We start from the raw sequence: 24,905 nt of genomic DNA, 5'->3' as shown, positions 1-24,905 counted from the left end.
CTTGTATGGAAATCTGCTTCAGGAACAGGATAAAGGAGTGTTGAAATTGCTGTATCAGATTTTCTTTTAATCTCTGCTTTCTAGAAGCAAGAACACCTTCGCTGGTGGGCCTCGGGCCACCTCTAGAGTCAGAGAAATGAGATAGATCCTGTCCTATCAGAGGGCCCCAGCAAGGCACTAGGAAGGAAACATCTCTCCTAGCATCCCTTTTGCTTTCTGAGGGGTTCAAAGTCCTGCCACTTGCAGGCAATGACTCTCAACCTTCCAGGGATGCCAGAATCTATCCTGTTACCCAGTACCAGCACAGAGAGCCTTTGAAATTTTAACTGAGAACAAGTGAGAAATCCCAGGGTCTTTCTGACAAAGGGTCATCTGTGGAATGCCATTCTAGCCTGCATGAGTTCCAGTTTTACATCTGAACGGTGAAGGAAGTACCATGGACGTGGAGATGTGTCCTCTCTGAAGATGCTGAGGGTGAGAGCCAGTAATGAGGTGCTGACTCCTCTCTTACCATGGGGCCTGAACAGATTGCCCGCAGTATAGGAGTTAGAAATGGCAAAATTCCACCAACCTAGAAGAAATTCTGGGCTAAGTAAGTATAAATGAGTCAGAGACTCTTTGTTGTGAGGTCTGGTGGAAAGCTTTCTTTCTAAGTATATATTTATTTAAAATAACAAAAAGTATTTTGTTAGGTACAGGACTTCAACACTATACTCTTTCCCTCCCATTCATTTCCCTTTCTCTTTTTCTCCAGGGAGAAAATATTGAATACCTTCAATATCTGGATGTGGATGGAAGGAGGAAAGCCTAGCTGAGGTACATCTAAGTTGTGGGAGGTGGAGGCAGAACATGAGAAAAAAGAGCCAACAGTGAAAGTCAGGATACAGAGAGAAATTGAAATGTAAAAGCTATCGGAGGGTGGGTTGTCCTGTCAGATTTGCTCTGAGATTTTAAAATACAGAAAATATGTTGAGTTAAGGCATCGGCTCTCAATCTTGGCTGTACATCAAAACTACCTGAGGGGTTTCAGAAAACGGCAAACCCCTGGTAGAGCTTTGAACAATGATCTGGAGAAGTAGAGTGTAGGTTTGGTTAGTTTTAAAAGTTCCCAAGGTGATTTGACTGAGCTGGCTAACTTGAGAGCTAGTGTCCTAGAGCTGTGGTTCTCAAAGTGGAACGGGCACCAGAAATACTTGGAATGCTCATTAAAACGCAGATGGCTGGGGGCCTCCCTTAAGGCTTCTCATTCAGCTTGTCTTGAGTGAGTCTGAGAATCTACGTTTCCAATAAGCCTCTGGGTGATGCTGATGATGCCGGCTGGGGACAACAATTTTAGAAGCCGCGTCTTAGGGGAGTAAATGCTCCCCATTTTTTCTATGAGAAATTGTGTATACTCAATCTATAGGTTTGGAGAGCTGGTTTGCCTCATGTGTGCTCTTGGAAACCATGTGCACATATGGGGGTGAAGGGAAAAAAGAAGCCCCAGTGAGGAATATAAAAAATAGTGAAAGGGAATAAAGGGGAAAGGAGAGAAAATGAGTGAAAATATCAGTGAGAGAGAACATGAGAGACTCCTAACTCTGGGAAACGAACAAGGGGTAGTGGAAAGGGAGGTGGGCAGGGGGTTGGGGTCACTGGGTGACGGGCACTGAGGAGGGCACTTGACGGGATGAGCACTGGGGGATATGCTATATGTTGGCAAATTGAACTCCAATAAAACATATGTTTAAAAAAGGACTAAATCTATACATATATATATTTACATATATACATATATATATTTACGTGTATATATATATATATATACACGTAAATATATATATTCTTTTTTTTTTTCTTTAAGAAGAAGAAGGCCCAGTGAGGAGGGGGATACTTTTGTAAGTTCAAATCAGAGAACTGATCATTTCTACCCCCACTTTGTTTTGTTCCAGCTGTAACTGAGGAACTCCATTCATTTTTGGTCCTGTCTTACCCCTAAGGAAACAAGCCACAGTTCGTGAAGTTGGAGAGATCACTTGGCAAGGTAAACACTCATCTTTCCTTTCCTCACACAACCAGGGCCTGCACTGACCCTCTGGAGCCAGCAGCTGCTACCTTGAAAGAGTCTGAAAGAGCATCCCAGAGCCAGGGGGTGACTGGCCAGGGGGCTAAACCCCTTCCTCTTGCAGAGGGACTAGATGTGACCAGGGGCATGGTTAGAAAACCACACTGGGTGGGGCGCCTGGGTGGCTCAATGGTTGAGCGTCCAACTCTTGATTTCCGCCCAGGTCACGGCCTTCAGGTTCTGAGATGGAACCCTGCGTTGGGCTCCACGCTCAGCAGCATGGAACTTACTTAAGGATTCTGTCCCTGTCCCTCTCCGCCTCCCTCAGCTCACTCTCTCTCATAAATAAATAATTAAATAAACAAACAAACAAACAAATAAATAATGAACAAAAATAATAAGTAAATAAATAAGTAAATAACTAAATAAATAAATAAATATTTTTGTGCAGCATTAGACCCTAGTTTAAAAAGAGAAGGGAAGGAAATGGGAGGAGAAAGGAGAGGAGGGGAGGGGAGGGGAGGGGAAGGAAGCCAAGCCAGACTGGGAAGCTTAAAAGTGAGGCAAAGGAAGGACAGGAGTGGAGGTGAGGTCAGGAGAGAAGGTGCATCCTTGGAGGTGTCCTTCCTCGGACCTTAGTCAGTAAATCCCCTCTCTCTGGCTCCCCACTCTTGAATTGAAACCAGGGAACTAGGAAGTGAGGTAGAATTTCAACTTTGGTTACTGTACCTTTGAACAGCTTAGTGAGATCCACCTGACACGTTAGTCAAAGGCCCAAATCCAACACAGTCCAGTATATGTGTGTGGTCTCAGGAGAATGACAAGGAAAGAGGTTCTCTGGACAGGGTGCAACCTCTTTCTGACTATCCCTCAGGGCTCCAGCAGAGACTGGGTTTAAGGGGCCTATAGCCTCCCCTCCTTTTTTTTTCTCCCATCGCAGCCTCAGAGAGAGCCAAGAACTGGGTGTCCCCAAGACAAGTCTCCTGGGACAAAAGTCAAAAAACCTGAATTCCTTAGCTCTTCCTCCTTTTCTGAGTTTAGGCCCCTATAGGTTAACCAGAGAGCATGATAGGTTAACAAAGCACAATGCCACGGGAAGGAAAGAGGCCCAGAGCCACATATGGGTAGAGAAAGCATTTGGAATTTGCAGAATATCAGAGATGATTGCAGCCAATCACAAGCAGTGAAACGCTTTCTGAAATCCCACAGATGCACATATATAAACATGTGGGGTGTCCTTTCTGGATGTAGATCATTAGATGCTGACATGGTAGGTTGATGCTAACTTAGGAGCAGAGCACTCCCTGTGGAGTGAAAGAGGGGCTGTTAATAGCGTTACAGAAATGGACATGAAACTCCCAGGAACTCTGTCCTGGAAACCCCTCTCACTTCCTAACCTCTGTGATGATTCTGTCTTTTGTTACTTGGAGGTCTACTGCACAGTAGGAGGTACCCGCCAATGTTTCCATCTGTGTGTCTGGTCACAGCCCTGCCCTCCCAGAAAACTTACACTCGTGCTTATTTCTTCACTTCTCTCTCTCAACAGAGTCTTCCCATCAGATGTAGAATACGTTCGTCTTTCTTCACTGCCTGACTCGCTTCTATAATCACTGCCTTACTTTTCTATCTCCCATTCATTCCTCAGCACTTCCTAATCCACTCCTGGTTCTAAGTACTCTGGGATTTCAAGTTTCGTCTTCTATTGATCTTATTAAACCCTCTTTTCTTCTTGAATTCTTCTTTCCTTCTACCTCCCTGGCAGCTCCTTTGCAGATTCGTCATCTTCATGGTCACTGAATGCTGAAGTTCTTAAGGTCTGGCTCCCAGTCTTCTTCTCTTTTTGCTTCCTACCCACTGTCCCATGGGCCTGGGCTAACTCCTCCGTACCTGAGGTTTCAAGTTATCACTCTGCCAATGATTATTCTCTTCTTCCCCCTGGGTTTATTGAGAAATAATTGATAGACATCACCATATAAGTTTCAGGCATACAGTACAATGGTTTGATTTCCACATACTGTAAAATGATTGCCACAACAGGTTCGGCTAATATCCATTGTGTCCTATAGATACAATTAAAAGAAAAGAAGAAAAAATTGTTTTTCCTTGTGATGAGAATTCTTGAGATTTACTCTCAAGAGCTTTCCCCTAAATCCTACATCAATGTTAGCTCGAGACATCATGTTGTACATGGTACGCTTAATACTTATTTATCTTACAACTGGAGATTCATACCTTTTGACCTTCACCAATTCCCCCTTCTCCAATTCTGCCTCTGGCAACCACAAATCTAATCTCTTTTGCTAAGAGTTTACTTTTGTTTTCATCGTAGATTTTAGATTCCATATATAAGTGAATATATATATATATATGTGTATGTATGTATGTATATAATTTTTACAGTGTGACACTTAAAAGTACAAGCAACAAAATAAAAATAAACAAGTGGAACTATATAAAACTATATCTATATATAGTTATATATAATATAGGCGTGGTTAGGTGGAAGATGATACATAATGGGTATGCACATATATATATATATGTATGTATATTTATAGATGAATACATCCCACATATTTGTCTTTGTCCGTTTCACTGATTTCACTTAGAATTTGCCTTCAAGGTCCATCCATGTTGTTGCAAATAATAGGATTACTCCTTTTTACGGCTGAATAATATTCTAGTGTACATGCATATATCATAATTTCTTTAACCATTCATCCGTTGATGGACACTTTGGTTGTTTCCATGTCTTGGCTATTATAAATAACGCACACAGGAGTGCAGATGTCTTTTCAAGTTAGTGTTTTCATCCTCTTTGAATGTCTCTCCAGAAGTGGAATCGCTGGATCATCTGGTGGGCCCATTTTTAATTTGGGGGTGATTCTTCATACTGTTTTCCATAGTGGCTGTGCCAATTCACAATCCCACTAACCACGCACAATGATTCCCTTTTCTCCACATCTACGCAGGCATTTGTTCTCTCTCGTCTTTGTGATGATAGCCATTCTAACAGATGTGAGAGAATTTTGTGGTTTAAATTTGCATTTCCCAAATGACTAGTGATGTTGAGCATTTTTCATGTACCTATTGGCCTTTCAGGTATCTTCTTTGGAGAAATGTCTATTGAGGTCCCTTTCCCATGTTTTAATTGGGTTATTTGGTTTGTTTTGTTTTGTTTTGTTTTTCCTATTGAGTTCTATGACTTCTTCATATATTTTACATTTTAACCCCGTACAAGGTTTGGAAATATCTTTTTCCCATTGTTTTCACTTTGTTGTTTCTTTTGCTATGCAGAAGCTTTTTATTTTTTATTTTTTTAAAGATTTTATTTATTTATTCATGAGAGACACAGAGAGCGAGAGAGAGGCAGAGACACAGGCAGAAGGAGAAGCAGGCTCCATGCAGCGAGCCCAATGTGGGACTTGATCCCGGGACTCCAGGATCATGCCCTGGGCCAAAGGCAGGCGCTAAACCACAGAGCCACCCTGGCATCCCCTATGCAGAAGCTTTTTTAGTTTGATGTAGTCCCACTTATTTTTTATTTTGTTGCTTGTACTTTTAAATGTCACACCCAAAAAATGATGACTAAGACCCATGCCAAGGAGCTTTATTCCTATGTTTTCTTCTGAGCATTTCACGGTTTTTATGTCTTTCCTTTAAGTCTTCAATCCAGTTTGAGTTCATTTTTGTGAGTGGTATGGGCCCAGTTCTATTATTTTACACGTAAATATCCAATTATCCCAGCATCTTTTATTGAAAAGCCTGTCTTTTCTCCATTGACTATTCTTGGCTCCCTTGTCAAATACCAGTCGACTGTATATGCCTGGGTTTATTCCTGGGCTCTCAGTTCTGTTCTACTGGTCGATTTATCCATTTTTGTGCCAGTACTATACTGTTTTGATGACAATAGCTTTATGGTATAGCTTCTGAAAAAAAAAATGCCACTGCAGTCTTGATAAGGATTACATTGACTGTATAAGTGGCTTTTGGTAGTATTGACTTTTTAACAATATTAATTCTCCCAATTTGTGAACATAGGATACCTTTCCATTTATTTGTGTCTTATTCAGTTTCTTTCATCAATGTCTTGTAGTTCTCAGAGTAGAGGTCTTTTGCTTCCTTAAATTTATCTGTAAATATCTTCTTATTTTTGATGCTATTATCAAGGAGATGAATTTTTTTCTTTTTCAGAAAATTCATGGTCAGCGTCTGGAAATACTACTGTTAATTTTGGATGCTACGACTTTACTGAATTCATTGACTAAAACTAAAGAGTTTTTTTTTTTTTTTCCTGAATCTTCGGGATTTTCCATGTATAAAATCATGTCATTTGTAAATGGAGACAATTTTGTTTTTTCCTTTCTACTTTTTTTCCCCCCTTTCTACTTTGGATACCTTTAATTTCTTTCCTTGCCTGATGGCTCTCGTAGGACTTCTAGTACTGTGCTAAATAGGAGTAGTGAGAGTGGACATCCTTGTCTTGTTCCTGATCCTAGAGCAAGCGCTTTCAGTATTTCACCATTGAGTATGATGTTTCCTGTGAGCTTCTGCTGTATGCACTGTATTGTGTTGAGATACGTTCTTCCTATGCTTAGTTTTTAAAGCGTTTTTATCATGAATGTATGTTGAATGTTCAATATTTATCTCTTATCTGCCTGAGCCCAGCTCTGTATCTCCACCTGTCAATGTGGCATCTCTTTTGGGCAGATCAAAAGCCTTCAAACTACCTGCTCTCACAGTCTTTCCACTTAAGCTTCATCCTCTAACAGGATGGCCACCTCAGTGAACTAGTACCAATAGCCACCATTGGCTACAAACGAGAAACTTATGAGCTTTTCTTGATGACTCCCCTTCCCTTCCCTTCCCTTCCCTTCCCTTCCCTTCCCTTCCCTTCCCTTCCCTTCCCTTCCCTACCCGCTTAATCTGTCACCAAGTTCTGTGCATTGGATCTCCTAAATGGTCTTCGGATTCTTCTTCTTACTCTTTCCATAGCCATCACTCTAGAGCATCACCCTAGACCCTTCTACCATCCGGACCACTCCACTTCTTTGCTGAAGCATGTCAGGACTTCCAGTTGCACTTAGGATAAAGACATCGGTAGTATGACTGCACTAGGTCCTGTCTCTTTCCTATCTTCCCAACTTCATTTCATAGCTCCTTCTTGTCCTTCCAGCAGCACTTGGCTTTCTTCAGTTTCTCCAACTCACCCTGCTCCCTCTCATCACAGGACCCTTACACACCAAATTATCTTCATCTGAAATACCTTCTGCCTAGTTAAATCTATTCTAACTTTAGAATAGAAGAGGCAGTTCCTCAAGGAAGACTTTCCTAGCCTTATTAATTCTACCCATCCGTTTTTTTTTTGTTTTTTTTTTTTAAGATTTATTGATTTATTCATGAGACACAGACTGAGAGAGAGAGGCAGAGACACACGCAGAGGGAGAAGCAGGCTCCTCGCAGGGAGCCCGATGTGGGACTGGGTCCCGGATCCCAGGATCAGGACCTGAGCTGAAGGCGCCTCTGCTGAGCCACCCAGGGATCCCCAGCCTTTCTCACTCTTTATCCATCTCTTGACACTGTGCCAAGCCTGGAGAAGTCAGAGGTGAGCTAAGTCCAAAGATGAGTACTTAGCATGAAAGTCCTCTGCCCAGAACCATGACATCCGAAGCCAGAGTATTGGGTAATTTCTGTCCTTGAGTTCAGGCCAAAGAGTTCGTATTGGTGAAGATGCCCCAGAGAATGTCTCTGCAGATGAATAGGATCATGCCTCCTGCTGAAGTCCCAGCACTGCCCTCATGCAGCTCCCCTCCCCTCTCCTGGGCCATGGCCACCACTGCTGGCTTCTGCTACTCCCACTGCTGATGAATGTATCCGTCAAACCTGGATACTTTTGAAAGCCTGGGAAACAGTATTAATAATTACTGTGGAGCAACAGATAGAAAGTGGGCCCACCTTAGACAAGTTGAGACATCTGTCTAGTCACACTACCTACCGAACACAAAAGGCTCACAGTTTCTTCAATTACTCACTTTGAGAGATCTCTCCTTCTGCTGTAGACCAACCATTCCCAGTTACAAACACACCGAGAGGCTGCTGCATGCTGGAAACTTAAACTGCAGTATCTCCTCCAATGCCTCTCTGTCGCCGCTGTTACACTCCTTTTTGTGCATTGACAACCATTCTCAATCGTAAAGAACAGAAGGCGCTCCCTCCATGTCTTAATTTTGCCCCAGTCTATGTGTCCTCTACTAGCCTCACTGTTCCCTTCTGCTCAGTCTGGCTCCTGGGGTCCTTATTTCAATCTCCTTGCCCATTATCTTTCCATTCGACAAACCCAGGAAACCACCCCCACCCCCCACCCCCCAGCTTCTGGATACAACTCTTTAAGTGCTGTCTCTGCTTGTCTACCTGGGTTGACAAGGATTCTTGAGAAATATCTACAGTTATGTCACTTTGAATCCATGGCTTTCAATCCCTACCGAGTACCACTCAAAACTCCTTGACTTCACGGTTTACTCGGCACTCTCAAGCATCTTCTCTCTGATCTATAATCTGTAAGCCTTTTTGGAGGAAGAGGAAATCTAGTGCACTGGCTAGCCTCTTTAGGCGGATCTTATTTCTGAGTGTCTTCCTCGTTTAGTTTTTTTTTTTGTTTTGTTTTGTTTTTTATGATCACTGTCTCTGCCCCTTGAGGCCAGCTGTCTGTATTTGGTTTTCTTCTTGGCTTGCCTCCTCCAGCCCTGTTCAATCTCCCTCTCAGGGCTGTTGACCTCTAAAACCGTGAGGAAGTGATGCCTTCTGATGTCCCAACCTGCTGTGAGAGCAGAGTGAGTCGAGTATTTGAATCCGATGTCCTTTCGTGTGGTTCTACCTTCTCTAAGTACATGGGTACGTGCCCTCACAAGATCATCCAAACAGCATGGTCCCTGTCTCCACACAGACACTCCTTCACTTGGTAGACCTTGCTTGATTGCTTGGTGGTAGAGAGAACCAGATGCCACGGCGAAACCTTTAAGAAGGTGTTAGTGACATCCCTGTATTTCCTGCTGATTCCAAGGGAAGTCCTGCTCTCTGCTTGGCATAGGCTGACAGTTACCAACCACACCCTGACTCTACAAGGAAAGACAAGACTGTGGGGTGGGGGTGGGGGTGGGGGGAGTAAGCTGGAGTCTGGGCTTGAGACCAGTCATCATGGAATATGATGCCCCTCTATTTACCCTGGATTACTTCTCCCTCAAGCATCAGTTGGCATGTAGATTGCCTTAGGTTCAGAAGGAATGTTGTCTTTCTCCCCTATGTAGTTGTCCTTCATTTCAGATGTCGTACTTTAAGGCCCATCGGCCCGGCCCCTGCCTTTTTCCTACTATCGAACTTCTCCTCTCCTCTGCCTTCTTAGTTCCACGACGAGCTCCGAGCTGACCAGCCTGTTGCAGCTACGTCAACTCACAACTGAGAATTAATCCTGTTGGTTTTGACATGAAGGGCACCGGAATGTACTCTTAGAAGCAAAGCTGTCTTGTATGGAAATCTGCTTCAGGAAGAGGATAAAGGAGTGTTGAAATTGCTGTATCAGATTTTCTTTTAATCTCTGCTTTCTAGAAGCAAGAACACCTTCGCTGGTGGGCCTCGGGCCACCTCTAGAGTCAGAGAAATGAGATAGATCCTGTCCTATCAGAGGGCCCCAGCAAGGCACTAGGAAGGAAACGTCTCTCCTAGCATCCCTTTTGCTTTCTGAGGGGTTCAGAGTCCTGCCACTTGCAGGCAATGACTCTCAACCTTCCAGGGATGCCAGAATCTATCTTGTTACCCAGTACCAGCACAGAGAGCCTTTGAAATTTTAACTGAGAACAAGTGAGAAATCCCAGGGTCTTTCTGACAAAGGGTCATCTGTGGAATGCCATTCTAGCCTGCATGAGTTCCAGTTTTACATGTGAACGGTGAAGGAAGTACCATGGACGTGGAGATGTGTCCTCTCTGAAGATGCTGAGGTTGAGAGCCAGTAATGAGGTGCTGACTCCTCTCTTACCATGGGGCCTGAACAGATTGCCCGTAGTATAGGAGTTAGAAATGGCAAATTTCCACCAACCTAGAAGAAATTCTGGGCTAAGTAAGTATAAATGAGTCAGAGACTCTTTGTTGTGAGGTCTGGTGGAAAGCTTTCTTTCTAAGTATATATTTATTTAAAATAACAAAAAGTATTTTGTTAGGTACAGGACTTCAACACTATACTCTTTCCCTCCCATTCATTTCCCTTTCTCTTTTTCTCCAGGAAGAAAATATTGAATACCTTCAATATCTGGATGTGGATGGAAGGAGGAAAGCCTAGCTGAGGTACATCTAAGTTGTGGGAGGTGGAGGCAGAACATGAGAAAAAAGAGCCAACAGTGAAAGTCAGGATACAGAGAGAAATTGAAATGTAAAAGCTATCGGAGGGTGGGTTGTCCTGTCAGATTTGCTCTGAGATTTTAAAATACAGAAAATATGTTGAGTTAAGGCATCGGCTCTCAATCTTGGCTGTACATCAAAACTACCTGAGGGGTTTCAGAAAACGGCAAACCCCTGGTAGAGCTTTGAACAATGATCTGGAGAAGTAGAGTGTAGGTTTGGTTAGTTTTAAAAGTTCCCAAGGTGATTTGACTGAGCTGGCTAACTTGAGAGCTAGTGTCCTAGAGCTGTGGTTCTCAAAGTGGAACGGGCACCAGAAATACTTGGAATGCTCATTAAAACGCAGATGGCTGGGGGCCTCCCTTAAGGCTTCTCATTCAGCTTGTCTTGAGTGAGTCTGAGAATCTACGTTTCCAATAAGCCTCTGGGTGATGCTGATGCTGCCGGCTGGGGACAACAATTTTAGAAGCCGCGTCTTAGGGGAGTAAATGCTCCCCATTTTTTCTATGAGAAATTGTGTATACTCCATCTGTAGGTTTGGAGAGCTGGTTTGCCTCATGTGTGCTCTTGGAAACCATGTGCACATATGGGGGTGAAGGGAAAAAAGAAGCCCCAGTGAGGAATATAAAAAATAGTGAAAGGGAATAAAGGGGAAAGGAGAGAAAATGAGTGAAAATATCAGTGAGAGAGAACATGAGAGACTCCTAACTCTGGGAAACGAACAAGGGGTAGTGGAAAGGGAGGTGGGCAGGGGGTTGGGGTCACTGGGTGACGGGCACTGAGGAGGGCACTTGACGGGATGAGCACTGGGGGATATGCTATATGTTGGCAAATTGAACTCCAATAAAACATATGTTTAAAAAAGGACTAAATCTATACATATATATATTTACATATATACATATATATATTTACGTGTATAATATATAATATATATATTCTTTTTTTTTTTTCCTTAAGAAGAAGAAGGCCCAGTGAGGAGGGGGATACTTTTGTAAGTTCAAATCAGAGAACTGATCATTTCTACCCCCACTTTGTTTTGTTCCAGCTGTAACTGAGGAACTCCATTCATTTTTGGTCCTGTCTTACCCCTAAGGAAACAAGCCACAGTTCGTGAAGTTGGAGAGATCACTTGGCAAGGTAAACACTCATCTTTCCTTTCCTCACACAACCAGGGCCTGCACTGACCCTCTGGAGCCAGCAGCTGCTACCTTGAAAGAGTCTGAAAGAGCATCCCAGAGCCAGGGGGTGACTGGCCAGGGGGCTGAACCCCTTCCTCTTGCAGAGGGACTAGATGTGACCAGGGGCATGGTTAGAAAACCACACTGGGTGGGGCGCCTGGGTGGCTCAATGGTTGAGCGTCCAACTCTTGATTTCCGCCCAGGTCACGGCCTTCAGGTTCTGAGATGGAACCCTGCGTTGGGCTCCACGCTCAGCAGCATGGAACTTACTTAAGGATTCTGTCCCTGTCCCTCTCCGCCTCCCTCAGCTCACTCTCTCTCATAAATAAATAATTAAATAAACAAACAAACAAACAAATAAATAATGAACAAAAATAATAAGTAAATAAATAAGTAAACTAACTAAATAAATAAATATTTTTGTGCAGCATTAGACCCTAGTTTAAAAAGAGAAGGGAAGGAAATGGGAGGAGAAAGGAGAGGAGGGGAGGGGAGGGGAGGGGAAGGAAGCCAAGCCAGACTGGGAAGCTTAAAAGTGAGGCAAAGGAAGGACAGGAGTGGAGGTGAGGTCAGGAGAGAAGGTGCATCCTTGGAGGTGTCCTTCCTCGGACCTTAGTCAGTAAATCCCCTCTCTCTGGCTCCCCACTCTTGAATTAAAACCAGGGAACTAGGAAGTGAGGTAGAATTTCAACTTTGGTTACTGTACCTTTGAACAGCTTAGTGAGATCCACCTGACACGTTAGTCAAAGGCCCAAATCCAACACAGTCCAGTATATGTGTGTGGTCTCAGGAGAATGACAAGGAAAGAGGTTCTCTGGACAGGGTGCAACCTCTTTCTGACTATCCCTCAGGGCTCCAGCAGAGACTGGGTTTAAGGGGCCTATAGCCTCCCCTCCTTTTTTTTTCTCCCATCGCAGCCTCAGAGAGAGCCAAGAACTGGGTGTCCCCAAGACAAGTCTCCTGGGACAAAAGTCAAAAAACCTGAATTCCTTAGCTCTTCCTCCTTTTCTGAGTTTAGGCCCCTATAGGTTAACCAGAGAGCATGATAGGTTAACAAAGCACAATGCCACGGGAAGGAAAGAGGCCCAGAGCCACATATGGGTAGAGAAAGCATTTGGAATTTGCAGAATATCAGAGATGATTGCAGCCGATCACAAGCAGTGAAACGCTTTCTGAAATCCCACAGATGCACATATATAAACATGCGGGGTGTCCTTTCTGGATGTAGATAATTAGATGCTGACATGGTAGGTTGATGCTAACTTAGGAGCAGAGCACTCCCTGTGGAGTGAAAGAGGGGCTGTTAATAGCGTTACAGAAATGGACATGAAACTCCCAGGAACTCTGTCCTGGAAACCCCTCTCACTTCCTAACCTCTGTGATGATTCTGTCTTTTGTTACTTGGAGGTCTACTGCACAGTAGGAGGTACCCGCCAATGTTTCCATCTGTGTGTCTGGTCACAGCCCTGCCCTCCCAGAAAACTTACACTCGTGCTCATTTCTTCACTTCTCTCTCTCAACAGAGTCTTCCCATCAGATGTAGAATACGTTCGTCTTTCTTCACTGCCTGACTCGCTTCTATAATCACTGCCTTACTTTTCTATCTCCCATTCATTCCTCAGCACTTCCTAATCCACTCCTGGTTCTAAGTACTCTGGGATTTCAAGTTTCGTCTTCTATTGATCTTATTAAACCCTCTTTTCTTCTTGAATTCTTCTTTCCTTCTACCTCCCTGGCAGCTCCTTTGCAGATTCGTCATCTTCATGGTCACTGAATGCTGAAGTTCTTAAGGTCTGGCTCCCAGTCTTCTTCTCTTTTTGCTTCCTACCCACTGTCCCATGGGCCTGGGCTAACTCCTCCGTACCTGAGGTTTCAAGTTATCACTCTGCCAATGATTATTCTCTTCTTCCCCCTGGGTTTATTGAGAAATAATTGATAGACATCACCATATAAGTTTCAGGCATACAGTACAATGGTTTGATTTCCACATACTGTAAAATGATTGCCACAACAGGTTCGGCTAATATCCATTGTGTCCTATAGATACAATTAAAAGAAAAGAAGAAAAAATTGTTTTTCCTTGTGATGAGAATTCTTGAGATTTACTCTCAAGAGCTTTCCCCTAAATCCTACATCAATGTTAGCTCGAGACATCATGTTGTACATGGTACGCTTAATACTTATTTATCTTGCAACTGGAGATTCATACCTTTTGACCTTCACCAATTCCCCCTTCTCCAATTCTGCCTCTGGCAACCACAAATCTAATCTCTTTTGCTAAGAGTTTACTTTTGTTTTCATCGTAGATTTTAGATTCCATATATAAGTGAATATATATATATATGTGTGTGTGTATGTATGTATATAATTTTTACAGTGTGACACTTAAAAGTACAAGCAACAAAATAAAAATAAACAAGTGGAACTATATAAAACTATATCTATATATAGTTATATATAATATAGGCGTGGTTAGGTGGAAGATGATACATAATGGGTATGCACATATATATATATGTATGTATATTTATAGATGAATACATCCCACATATTTGTCTTTGTCCGTTTCACTGATTTCACTTAGAATTTGCCTTCAAGGTCCATCCATGTTGTTGCAAATAATAGGATTACTCCTTTTTACGGCTGAATAATATTCTAGTGTACATGCATATATCATAATTTCTTTAACCATTCATCCGTTGATGGACACGTAGGTGATTTCCATGTCTTGGCTATTATAAATAACGCACACAGGAGTGCAGATGTCTTTTCAAGTTAGTGTTTTCATCCTCTTTGAATGTCTCTCCAGAAGTGGAATCGCTGGATCATCTGGTGGGCCCATTTTTAATTTGGGGGTGATTCTTCATACTGTTTTCCATAGTGGCTGTGCCAATTCACAATCCCACTAACCACGCACAATGATTCCCTTTTCTCCACATCTATGCAGGCATTTGTTCTCTCTCGTCTTTGTGATGATAGCCATTCTAACAGATGTGAGAGAATTTTGTGGTTTAAATTTGCATTTCCCAAATGACTAGTGATGTTGAGCATTTTTCATGTACCTATTGACCTTTCAGGTATCTTCTTTGGAGAAATGTCTATTGAGGTCCCTTTCCCATGTTTTAATTGGGTTATTTGTTTTGTTTTGTTTTGTTTTTGCTATTGAGTTCTATGACTTCTTCATATATTTTAAATATTAACCCCTTACATGGTTTGGAAATATTTTTTTCCCATTGTTTTCACTTTGTTGTTTCTTTTGCTATGCAGAAGCTTTTTATTTTTTATTTTTTTAAAGATTTTATTTATTTATTCATGAGAGACACAGAGAGCGAGAGAGAGGCAGAGACACAGGCAGAAGGAGAAGCAGGCTCCATGCAGCGAGCCCAATGTGGGACTTGATCCCGGGACTCCAGGATCATGCCCTGGGCCAAAGGCAGGCGCTAAACCACAGAGCCACCCTGGGATCCCCTATGCAGAAGCTTTTTTAGTTTGATGTAGTCCCACTTATTTTTTATTTTGTTGCTTGTACTTTTAAGTGTCACACCCAAAAAATGATGACTAAGACCCATGCCAAGGAGCTTTAGTCCTATGTTTTCTTCTGAGCATTTCACGGTTTTTATGTCTTTCCTTTAAGTCTTCAATCCAGTTTGAGTTCATTTTTGTGAGTGGTATGGGCCCAGTTCTATTATTTTACACGTAAATATCCAATTATCCCAGCATCTTTTATTGAAAAGCCTGTCTTTTCTCCATTGACTATTCTTGGCTCCCTTGTCAAATACCAGTCGACTGTATATGCCTGGGTTTATTCCTGGGCTCTCAGTTCTGTTCTACTGGTCGATTTATCCATTTTTATGCCAGTACTATACTGTTTTGATGACAATAGCTTTATGGTATAGCTTCTGAAAAAAAAAATGCCACTGCAGTCTTGATAAGGATTACATTGACTGTATAAGTGGCTTTTGGTAGTATTGACTTTTTAACAATATTAATTCTCCCAATTTGTGAACATAGGATACCTTTCCATTTATTTGTGTCTTATTCAGTTTCTTTCATCAATGTCTTGAAGTTCTCAGAGTAGAGGTCTTTTGCTTCCTTAAATTTATCTGTAAATATCTTCTTATTTTTGATGCTATTATCAAGGAGATGAATTTTTTTTCTTTTTCAGAAAATTCATTGTCAGCGTCTGGAAATACTACTGTTAATTTTGGATGCTACGACTTTACTGAATTCATTGACTAAAACTAAAGAGTTTTTTTTTTTTTTCCTGAATCTTCGGGATTTTCCATGTATAAAATCATGTCATTTGTAAATGGAGACAATTTTGTTTTTTCCTTTCTACTTTTTTTCCCCCCTTTCTACTTTGGATACCTTTAATTTCTTTCCTTGCCTGATGGCTCTAGTAGGACTTCTAGTACTGTGCTAAATAGGAGTAGTGAGAGTGGACATCCTTGTCTTGTTCCTGATCCTAGAGCAAGCGCTTTCAGTATTTCACCATTGAGTATGATGTTTCCTGTGAGCTTGTGCTGTATGCACTGTATTGTGTTGAGATACGTTCTTCCTATGCTTAGTTTTTAAAGCGTTTTTATCATGAATGTATGTTGAATGTTCAATATTTATCTCTTATCTGCCTGAGCCCAGCTCTGTATCTCCACCTGTCAATGTGGCATCTCTTTTGGGCAGATCAAAAGCCTTCAAACTACCTGCTCTCACAGTCTTTCCACTTAAGCTTCATCCTCTAACAGGATGGCCACCTCAGTGAACTAGTACCAATAGCCACCATTGGCTACAAACGAGAAACTTATGAGCTTTTCTTGATGACTCCCCTTCCTTCCCTTCCCTTCCCTTCCCTTCCCTTCCCTTCCCTTCCCTTCCCTTCCCTTCCCTTCCCTTCCCTTCCTTCCCTTCCCTTCCCTTCCCTTCCCTTCCCTTCCCTTCCCTTCCCTTCCCTTCCCTTCCCTTCCCTTCCCTTCCCTTCCCTTCCCTTCCCTTCCCTTCCCTTCCCTTCCCTTCCCTTCCCTTCCCTTCCCTTCCCTTCCCTTCCCTTCCCTTCCCTTCCCTTCCTTCCCTTCCCTTCCCTTCCCTTCCCTTCCCTTCCCTTCCCTTCCCTTCCCTTCCCTTCCCTTCCCTTCCCTTCCCTTCCCTTCCCTTCCCTTCCCTTCCCGCTTAATCTGTCACCAAGTTCTGTGCATTGGATCTCCTAAATGGTCTTCGGATTCTTCTTCTTACTCTTTCCATAGCCATCACTCTAGAGCATCACCCTAGACCCTTCTACCATCCGGACCACTCCACTTCTTTGCTGAAGCATGTCAGGACTTCCAGTTGCACTTAGGATAAAGACATCGGTAGTATGACTGCACTAGGTCCTGTCTCTTTCCTATCTTCCCAACTTCATTTCATAGCTCCTTCTTGTCCTTCCGGCAGCACTTGGCTTTCTTCAGTTTCTCCAACTCACCCTGCTCCCTCTCCTCACAGGACCCTTACACACCAAACTATCTTCATCTGAAATACCTTCTGCCTAGTTAAATCTATTCTAACTTTAGAATAGAAGAGGCAGTTCCTCAAGGAAGACTTTCCTAGCCTTATTAATTCTACCCATCCGTTTTTTTTTGTTTTTTTTTTTAAGATTTATTGATTTATTCATGAGACACAGACTGAGAGAGAGAGGCAGAGACACAGGCAGAGGGAGAAGCAGGCACCTCGCAGGGAGCCCGATGTGGGACTGGGTCCCGGATCCCAGGATCAGGACCTGAGCTGAAGGCGCCTCTGCTGAGCCACCCAGGTGTCCCAATCAGTTTTGTAATCGTTTGTAGCCATATCAATTTGTAGTGATCATTTTGCATTTGTTTACCTTTATTAATTCCATATTATGTCGATTACATATGTAAGTTCCATTGTATTGCCAGTGCCTGCACTGTGCCAGGTACAGAATGGGTATGCAATAATTGTTTATTGTAGAAATAAGGAAGAAAGGAAAAAAGACTGAGAGAGAGAGAAAGGAAATGGGGAGAGAATGTACAAATGATTGTTCACATTTATATTTCATTTCAGGATCACTGGAAACAGGAGAATGAAGATAGTATACCTGGATTCAGTCATTTACTCAACAATATTCATGTGTTCATTATTAACGTAACGTAATTTTCTGATTATGAACATAATTATTCCATTTGGAAACCATGGGGGAAAAAATTCCCAAGTATAAAAGAGATCCAATTCTCCTCTTTCCAGAGTCCAGTGATGAACTCCTGTTAAAATAATTTGGCAAATTTATTTTCAGTTTTTTTCCATGTATGCATAATACATAGGTAGGATCATTCTGTAGAGTATTGTTAAGAATTCCTTGAACACCTGGCGTTTGAATTGCCAAGATACATTCTGTTGGATGAATGGATGTAATTTCGACACCCTTTGACCCATTGTGGGATATTTGAAGGGTTGCCAGTTTGTCACTCCTGTAACTAACAAGACACGCTTTGCGGGAGCTCAGAGATCAATAAGGTAATGAATCAAATCTAGCACGAGGTGGATTTGGGGAAAACAGGAGGCAGCTTTTTCCAGGTGGCTGGAAAGAACGATTCCTCGCTGTAGGTGAGGAGGCCCTGAAAGGCCTGCGGTGTCGGAGCAGGTAAGCCCCGCCGTGGGTCTCGGGTGTGTGCTCCGACCAGGGTGCCTGCTCCCGGCGGGCCCGGCCCAGCGCGCCTCGCTCTCGAGGCCTGGGGCGACCAGCCCAGGAGGCTTCGGCTCCCACTAGTGGAGCGCCCCAGGCCAGGAGCTGGCGGCGCCGGCCACACGCCGCACGTGCCTCGAGCAGGGCCCCGCCCCGCCCCGCCTCGCCCCGCCCCGCGGGCTCCCGGACACGCCCCTGGCGCCTGGTCTGGGCGCTCTCCCCGCAGCCTCGCCTCCAGGCGGCCTCCGCGCGGCCCACGCACCGCCTCCTGCTCCCGGACGAGCCCCGCTCCCGCTCCGGGCTGCGGGTCTGGCCCGCGCATCCGGCCCCGCTCCGCCCCGCCCCGCGGGCCGCCTGCGACGCGATGACGTGGGCGGGCGTGCGCGGTGACGGCCCGCGTCCCGGTGACGCAGCGGAGCGGCCGAGGCCGACGGCGGGGCCGGGTGCGTGGAGCCGCCCTGGATCACGGCCGTGGCGACCGCCCCGAAGGCGCCAGTCCCGCGGGCGGGCTTCCCAGTCGCCGTGCGCTGCGTTGCGGGGTAAGTGCGGCGGCTGCCGCGGGGCCCGGGCGGCCGGCGGCCCCGCCGTGTTTCCGTTATTGTGCCGCCGCCACCGCCGCCTTCCCCGCAGCCGGGACTCCCTCGCGGACGTGGGGGCGGCGGGCGGCGAGGCGGGGCGGCGGGGCGGGGCGGCCCGGGGGCGTGCGGCTGCCGGGCCCCTGCGCGCCCTGCTCTCGCGCGCCCCGCGGCCATTGTGAAACGGTTCGGGAAGGAAAGGTCCGGGCGGAGGCTGCGTCTCCCGGCCGCGGGCAGCCGATGGCGCTCCAGCCTCCCGCCGCCGAGTCCCGACGCCCGCCCGGCGCCCACGGCGCCCGCTTCGTGCTGAGGCTGCGGGCTGCGGGGTCCGGCCGGCCGGGGGAGCTTCGGGGTCAGCGGCCTTTGCTCCGGGGGGTCGCGCGGCGGTGACCTCTGGGCTCTTGGACCCACGCTCTCCTCTCTCCGGCTTGCGCCCGAGTCCCCGATGCTTGGGCGGCGGCGCCGAGTCCGCCGCAGACCATCGCGACGGACGCTTTCCCTGCCGATTTCCGAGAGCCCTGCCCTCAGGTGTTCACGGTGAACTGCACAGCGCGCGGTGCCGGCGCTCAGCGGTCGCCGTCCGTACCCCGAGATGCAGTGGCCTTGTCGGGAGAGCTCTGGCCTGCCGGTCCCCTGTGCCTGGAGACGAGCGCCCGCGAGCGTCTTGGCGCGTGGAGCCCCGGTTTACTTCGCTCGCCGGTCGAGCAGCTGCTCAGGACCGCGCTCGGACTTGGAAGGCAAAGACCAGGGTCGTCTTGCTGCAGGAGGACGCTTTGGAACGGAACGGGTGTCCTTTTAAGTGAGTTACGGAAGCAGCGCGCGTTACAGGTGTAGGTGGACGCTGCGTCATTCTGTTTATTTTTGTGCTTGTGTTGTGTTTTTAGTACGGTTAGGAGGTTGATCTGAAGGTACAGTGGCTTTCTTTATTGACGGATCTGACGTCTCCGCTTCGACAGCCTTACGGTCTTCAAAGTCAAAATTGCTGATGTTTATCTCCGATTTCCCTGCTGTGGGTCAGACCTAGGAGATCACGTGCTGTGAGGGAGCACGTCCAGTGCTGTGCCTGACAACAGCGAGGGATTTTTGTCAGAATGGGATTTCCTTGAGGACGGGCCTGTCTTTCCTGTGTGTCTGCAGCGCTAGCCTGGAATATAGTAAGTGTTCAGTAAGAGCTCGATGAAGGACTCTTCACGATTAACGACTTTTAAAGTCCAGTCTTTACAGTCCTCTGCAAAGTTTTGGAAGCCTTTTGCAAACTCCCTTTCAGATGGCTAAGTAGAGTAGAGGTCTTTTGCTTCCTTAAATTTATCTGTAAATATCTTCTTATTTTTGATGCTATTATCAAGGAGATGAATTTTTTTTCTTTTTCAGAAAATTCATTGTTAGCGTCTGGAAATCCTACTGTTAATTTTGGATGCTACGACTTTACTGAATTCATTGACTAAAACTAAAGAGTTTTTTTTTTTTTTTCCTGAATCTTCGGGATTTTCCATGTATAAAATCATGTCATTTGTAAATGGAGACAATTTTGTTTTTTCCTTTCTACTTTTTTTCCCCCCCTTTGTACTTTGGATACCTTTAATTTCTTTCCTTGCCTGATGGCTCTAGTAGGACTTCTAGTACTGTGCTAAATAGGAGTAGTGAGAGTGGACATCCTTGTCTTGTTCCTGATCCTAGAGCAAGCGCTTTCAGTATTTCACCATTGAGTATGATGTTTCCTGTGAGCTTGTGCTGTATGCACTGTATTGTGTTGAGATACGTTCTTCCTATGCTTAGTTTTTAAAGCGTTTTTATCATGAATGTATGTTGAATGTTCAATATTTATCTCTTATCTGCCTGAGCCCAGCTCTGCTCTCCACCTGTCAATGTGGCATCTCTTTTGGGCAGATCAAAAGCCTTCAAACTACCTGCTCTCACAGTCTTTCCACTTAAGCTTCATCCTCTAACAGGATGGCCACCTCAGTGAACTAGTACCAATAGCCACCATTGGCTACAAACGAGAAACTTATGAGCTTTTCTTGATGACTCCCCTTCCCTTCCCTTCCCTTCCCTTCCCTTCCCTTCCCTTCCCTTCCCTTCCCTTCCCTTCCCTTCCCTTCCCTTCCCTTCCCTTCCCTTCCCTTCCCTTCCCTTCCCTTCCCTTCCCTTCCCTTCCCTTCCCTTCCCTTCCCTTCCCTTCCCTTCCCTTCCCTTCCCTTCCCTTCCCTTCCCCTTCCCTTCCCTTCCCTTCCCTTCCCTTCCCTTCCCTTCCCGCTTAATCTGTCACCAAGTTCTGTGCATTGGATCTCCTAAATGGTCTTCGGATTCTTCTTCTTACTCTTTCCATAGCCATCACTCTAGAGCATCACCCTAGACCCTTCTACCATCCGGACCACTCCACTTCTTTGCTGAAGCATGTCAGGACTTCCAGTTGCACTTAGGATAAAGACATCGGTAGTATGACTGCACTAGGTCCTGTCTCTTTCCTATCTTCCCAACTTCATTTCATAGCTCCTTCTTGTCCTTCCGGCAGCACTTGGCTTTCTTCAGTTTCTCCAACTCACCCTGCTCCCTCTCCTCACAGGACCCTTACACACCAAACTATCTTCATCTGAAATACCTTCTGCCTAGTTAAATCTATTCTAACTTTAGAATAGAAGAGGCAGTTCCTCAAGGAAGACTTTCCTAGCCTTATTAATTCTACCCATCCGTTTTTTTTTGTTTTTTTTTTTTAAGATTTATTGATTTATTCATGAGACACAGACTGAGAGAGAGAGGCAGAGACACAGGCAGAGGGAGAAGCAGGCACCTCGCAGGGAGCCCGATGTGGGACTGGGTCCCGGATCCCAGGATCAGGACCTGAGCTGAAGGCGCCTCTGCTGAGCCACCCAGGTGTCCCAATCAGTTTTGTAATCGTTTGTAGCCATATCAATTTGTAGTGATCATTTTGCATTTGTTTACCTTTATTAATTCCATATTATGTCGATTACATATGTAAGTTCCATTGTATTGCCAGTGCCTGCACTGTGCCAGGTACAGAATGGGTATGCAATAATTGTTTATTGTAGAAATAAGGAAGAAAGGAAAAAAGACTGAGAGAGAGAGAAAGGAAATGGGGAGAGAATGTACAAATGATTGTTCACATTTATATTTCATTTCAGGATCACTGGAAACAGGAGAATGAAGATAGTATACCTGGATTCAGTCATTTACTCAACAATATTCATGTGTTCATTATTAACGTAACGTAATTTTCTGATTATGAACATAATTATTCCATTTGGAAACCATGGGGGAAAAAATTCCCAAGTATAAAAGAGATCCAATTCTCCTCTTTCCAGAGTCCAGTGATGAACTCCTGTTAAAATAATTTGGCAAATTTATTTTCAGTTTTTTTCCATGTATGCATAATACATAGGTAGGATCATTCTGTAGAGTATTGTTAAGAATTCCTTGAACACCTGGCGTTTGAATTGCCAAGATACATTCTGTTGGATGAATGGATGTAATTTCGACACCCTTTGACCCATTGTGGGATATTTGAAGGGTTGCCAGTTTGTCACTCCTGTAACTAACAAGACACGCTTTGCGGGAGCTCAGAGATCAATAAGGTAATGAATCAAATCTAGCACGAGGTGGATTTGGGGAAAACAGGAGGCAGCTTTTTCCAGGTGGCTGGAAAGAACGATTCCTCGCTGTAGGTGAGGAGGCCCTGAAAGGCCTGCGGTGTCGGAGCAGGTAAGCCCCGCCGTGGGTCTCGGGTGTGTGCTCCGACCAGGGTGCCTGCTCCCGGCGGGCCCGGCCCAGCGCGCCTCGCTCTCGAGGCCTGGGGCGACCAGCCCAGGAGGCTTCGGCTCCCACTAGTGGAGCGCCCCAGGCCAGGAGCTGGCGGCGCCGGCCACACGCCGCACGTGCCTCGAGCAGGGCCCCGCCCCGCCCCGCCTCGCCCCGCCCCGCGGGCTCCCGGACACGCCCCTGGCGCCTGGTCTGGGCGCTCTCCCCGCAGCCTCGCCTCCAGGCGGCCTCCGCGCGGCCCACGCACCGCCTCCTGCTCCCGGACGAGCCCCGCTCCCGCTCCGGGCTGCGGGTCTGGCCCGCGCATCCGGCCCCGCTCCGCCCCGCCCCGCGGGCCGCCTGCGACGCGATGACGTGGGCGGGCGTGCGCGGTGACGGCCCGCGTCCCGGTGACGCAGCGGAGCGGCCGAGGCCGACGGCGGGGCCGGGTGCGTGGAGCCGCCCTGGATCACGGCCGTGGCGACCGCCCCGAAGGCGCCAGTCCCGCGGGCGGGCTTCCCAGTCGCCGTGCGCTGCGTTGCGGGGTAAGTGCGGCGGCTGCCGCGGGGCCCGGGCGGCCGGCGGCCCCGCCGTGTTTCCGTTATTGTGCCGCCGCCACCGCCGCCTTCCCCGCAGCCGGGACTCCCTCGCGGACGTGGGGGCGGCGGGCGGCGAGGCGGGGCGGCGGGGCGGGGCGGCCCGGGGGCGTGCGGCTGCCGGGCCCCTGCGCGCCCTGCTCTCGCGCGCCCCGCGGCCATTGTGAAACGGTTCGGGAAGGAAAGGTCCGGGCGGAGGCTGCGTCTCCCGGCCGCGGGCAGCCGATGGCGCTCCAGCCTCCCGCCGCCGAGTCCCGACGCCCGCCCGGCGCCCACGGCGCCCGCTTCGTGCTGAGGCTGCGGGCTGCGGGGTCCGGCCGGCCGGGGGAGCTTCGGGGTCAGCGGCCTTTGCTCCGGGGGGTCGCGCGGCGGTGACCTCTGGGCTCTTGGACCCACGCTCTCCTCTCTCCGGCTTGCGCCCGAGTCCCCGATGCTTGGGCGGCGGCGCCGAGTCCGCCGCAGACCATCGCGACGGACGCTTTCCCTGCCGATTTCCGAGAGCCCTGCCCTCAGGTGTTCACGGTGAACTGCACAGCGCGCGGTGCCGGCGCTCAGCGGTCGCCGTCCGTACCCCGAGATGCAGTGGCCTTGTCGGGAGAGCTCTGGCCTGCCGGTCCCCTGTGCCTGGAGACGAGCGCCCGCGAGCGTCTTGGCGCGTGGAGCCCCGGTTTACTTCGCTCGCCGGTCGAGCAGCTGCTCAGGACCGCGCTCGGACTTGGAAGGCAAAGACCAGGGTCGTCTTGCTGCAGGAGGACGCTTTGGAACGGAACGGGTGTCCTTTTAAGTGAGTTACGGAAGCAGCGCGCGTTACAGGTGTAGGTGGACGCTGCGTCATTCTGTTTATTTTTGTGCTTGTGTTGTGTTTTTAGTACGGTTAGGAGGTTGATCTGAAGGTACAGTGGCTTTCTTTATTGACGGATCTGACGTCTCCGCTTCGACAGCCTTACGGTCTTCAAAGTCAAAATTGCTGATGTTTATCTCCGATTTCCCTGCTGTGGGTCAGACCTAGGAGATCACGTGCTGTGAGGGAGCACGTCCAGTGCTGTGCCTGACAACAGCGAGGGATTTTTGTCAGAATGGGATTTCCTTGAGGACGGGCCTGTCTTTCCTGTGTGTCTGCAGCGCTAGCCTGGAATATAGTAAGTGTTCAGTAAGAGCTCGATGAAGGACTCTTCACGATTAACGACTTTTAAAGTCCAGTCTTTACAGTCCTCTGCAAAGTTTTGGAAGCCTTTTGCAAACTCCCTTTCAGATGGCTAAATGGTTCGTTCCTTTGTATTATCTGTCACCGCATCAGGGGCCTTTGAATATTTTAGGTTTTTTTCCCTAGCACTTCTAATTCATTATCCTAAGATAAAATCTCGTCTAAGATGCTTTGGTTGCTTTTGTCTTTTTGTTTTTTCTTCTTCTTAGTATGTGTATCACACACAGACATGGTGATACTACAGCAGGGGTCTAAAATGATTGAATTTGTCCTTTTTTGAATATTGCTTGAAAAGTTTCTGATGACGCCTGTAAGGGGAGAAAAGCTAGAGTATGGGAAATAAGCTACATGGAAGTTTTATCTGGAATGTTTAATTTCTAGTTGCATTTGTAGAAATGTTTAATTTAAAATTCTACCTTGGGGATCCCTGGGTGGCGCAGCGGTTTGGCGCCTGCCTTTGGCCCAGGGCGCGATCCTGGAGACCCGGGATCGAATCC

General features: G+C 46.6%; 1 long non-coding RNA gene across 1 annotated transcript; it reads left to right on the top strand.

Moving 5' to 3' along the window:
- The first annotated feature begins 752 nt into the window (after positions 1-752).
- On the top strand, positions 753-11,573 carry LOC129513394 (uncharacterized). Its single transcript, XR_008665242.1, has 4 exons — positions 753-816; positions 1,932-2,023; positions 10,317-10,378; positions 11,481-11,573. It is a non-coding gene; the product is annotated as an uncharacterized LOC129513394 (long non-coding RNA).
- Positions 11,574-24,905: the final 13,332 nt, after the last annotated feature.

Source organism: Nyctereutes procyonoides, unplaced genomic scaffold (assembly GCF_905146905.1).
Source record: "Nyctereutes procyonoides isolate TBG_1078 unplaced genomic scaffold, NYPRO_anot_genome, whole genome shotgun sequence".
Taxonomy (NCBI): domain Eukaryota; kingdom Metazoa; phylum Chordata; class Mammalia; order Carnivora; family Canidae; genus Nyctereutes; species Nyctereutes procyonoides.
Note: the sequence above shows the minus strand (reverse complement) of the source record. Positions and strands in the feature narration are given on the sequence as shown.